The 2,444-nt window shown below is 37.1% G+C and overlaps 1 long non-coding RNA gene across 1 annotated transcript; it reads right to left on the reverse strand.

The window, feature by feature from the left end:
- Positions 1-201: 201 nt before the first annotated feature.
- Positions 202-1,446, reverse strand: LOC121968126. Its single transcript, XR_006107945.1, has 3 exons — positions 1,236-1,446; positions 973-1,147; positions 202-606 (listed from the first exon to the last, which is right to left on the reverse strand). It is a non-coding gene; the product is annotated as an uncharacterized LOC121968126 (long non-coding RNA).
- Positions 1,447-2,444: the final 998 nt, after the last annotated feature.

A 2,444-nucleotide genomic window follows, 5' to 3' on the forward strand; every position in this document is an offset into this window, starting at 1 on the left:
CAACCTACGATGAAACTCTATCTTTAAGTTGTCGGTATGATTTATTTACTTGAATTTACAATGAAAGGGATTGTAGTTTGTTTTTATCTTCTTCATCTTTTGCACGCTTTCCTCTTACTCCGAAAGCTTTTCGAAGAGGAGAATAGTAATGAATTGCTCATTCGAAAACGGTCCAAAGATTTGTGGGCCTTAGAGTAGCAGTTGAACCAAGTAATCGGTTAAGTTTCTCTTGCTTTCCCCAGTGGCACAATTCGCTTTTACATCACAGTCATCAGGAACTCAAATGCTATTTAGCAACAACAAAACATCCTTTTAGAATTAAAAAGGAGGAGAAGAGGAGATCTGCCTCTTGCAAAGAAAAACTAAGGGTTTCAAAGGGGTTCGTAAAGCCTCAACTTCAGAGGCAAACTTCTGTCCCAAAAAGGCGGCAAGAGGACTTAATCTGGCCTCTCGACTAACCCATGCCGCCGGGCGCCGGAGATGTTGTGTCTTCAAAATGCAACTCGCATCTTCATGCTTTATGCCAGTTGCTTCCTCATGAAGTGTTTTACCTCGATGCATTCGACGGTTAGCATGCGAGACACCCTTTTCTTTCTTCCGATCCATCTACAAGTTGGAATTGCAAATTTATCGTAGAACTTCAACTGTTTCGTAGACATCTTTTAAGTAAGATAACTTGCTATGCAAAGTATAAGGAAAAAGCATCAACCCAGGGATTCCTCCCGATCTCACGAATAAAAAAGTACTAACAAAAGAAAACAATAGGCTTACAGACACATGATAAATGGATATTAGTTAGTGATTCAACTAAGAAAGAAAATTTACATGAAAAAGAATATTAAGAGGAGAGAAATTAGTCAACTTTTAGATACTAACTCAAGCAAAGCTTCAAGTAAAATCACAAGGAACAACAATTCAACGACGACGTAAAAGAAGATTGTTCATGTCTTTCAAAGACAAAAATGAACTCACCAAAGCTAACACCAGTTGTACTCACTGAAATAGATAAACCCTTTAATGCCGACCTACGGATCTAGAATCACACCACCTTCCGATCACCCACCCGCCGTTACAGTTTCCGACCATCCGTCTTTTCTCCCCAAACTTACCGTGTCTGCGCGTAGATCGGCCCCTGGATCAACATCAACTTCGCATATCATGGACGCAATCAGTACTGACTCAATTAAAACGCACATATGAATCATCAAAAAGAGGAGTTGGCCAAGGCAACCTACCGCGACCGGCGAGGAAAAGACGGGAACAACGGCACAGCTGCGGCTCAGCGAGGATGAGAAGGGATTGAACACAGCAATCTTACGACGAAATCGCCGCCGGAGGCGAGTGAGTGAGATGTTAATGACCGTGAAGTAGGATTCTCGCGATCGATCTTTCAGCGGCGGCGGCTAACTGGCTCTGGTTCGAGAAAGGGGGAAAATGGCAATTTGCTCCAAAAAAAATTATCAACAATTTCCCATAATCTAAAATAACAATTTGCCCCTGTAATTTTCAAAATTTATTTTCACACTCTTGTTATTTTAGATAGTCAAAAGATCATCCTTGTAGGGTGAAATGGAATGAATTTAAAACTCTGGGAGGTAAAATATTATGATGCTGACGCGGAAACTTACCTTGTCGGATATGCAACCACCGAGGAATCTAACCCCTGGATTCGGAGAGATTGCGCGCCACGTGGTGCGTGCGAGGCTTTTTTACTTAATTCGCCACTTAAATGATGACGGAATATTGTGAATGGAAGTAGTCAACAATAGCATATTGCATGGGGGAAAATAATGAAGCGAGCACCTGAGAATCTTCAATTGCTGCGTCTAAAATAATTATTTTTATAAAACAAAAATACAGATAATTGTGAATGACACTTTCTAATCCTAGGGTAAATAGTTCGAGGCACGGTTGGGTTGTCTTGTATGTAATGATCTAGAAATTTAAATATGAATGGATGATTTCTATATGAAATAAATTATGATATCTTTTGTTTTTATATGTGGAACCTCATAATATTAGAGATTTCATCGCCGATAAAAGAGGGTGACCGTCGATGTCACCCCCTGGATATACCCCTGCTTGTATGAGAGTATACCACTTAGTCAAAATATTTAAAATTTATTATAAATTTTCTAACTAGTCTAGTATATCTTCTTCTATATATACCTAAAATTTTAAATTTAATCTAAGTTTAATGATAATTCTTATAGCATAGTATTAATGAATTTAGTTAATTATATTTCTATTTTGTTGAAATAATATCATTATGATATTAAAGACTTATTATATAATATAATGTATTAATTTTCGTATGAACAAAATTTTTTCAATAAAAAAAATAATGATTTATTTTAAATTTAGCTCTCGGAAATAAAATCCTGATTTTACATTTGTTACGATGAAATAGATATTATTACAATGGATAAAGAGTCGACTCTTGA

The sequence above is a fragment of the Zingiber officinale genome, chromosome 3B (genome assembly GCF_018446385.1).
Source record: "Zingiber officinale cultivar Zhangliang chromosome 3B, Zo_v1.1, whole genome shotgun sequence".
Lineage (NCBI taxonomy): Eukaryota > Viridiplantae > Streptophyta > Magnoliopsida > Zingiberales > Zingiberaceae > Zingiber > Zingiber officinale.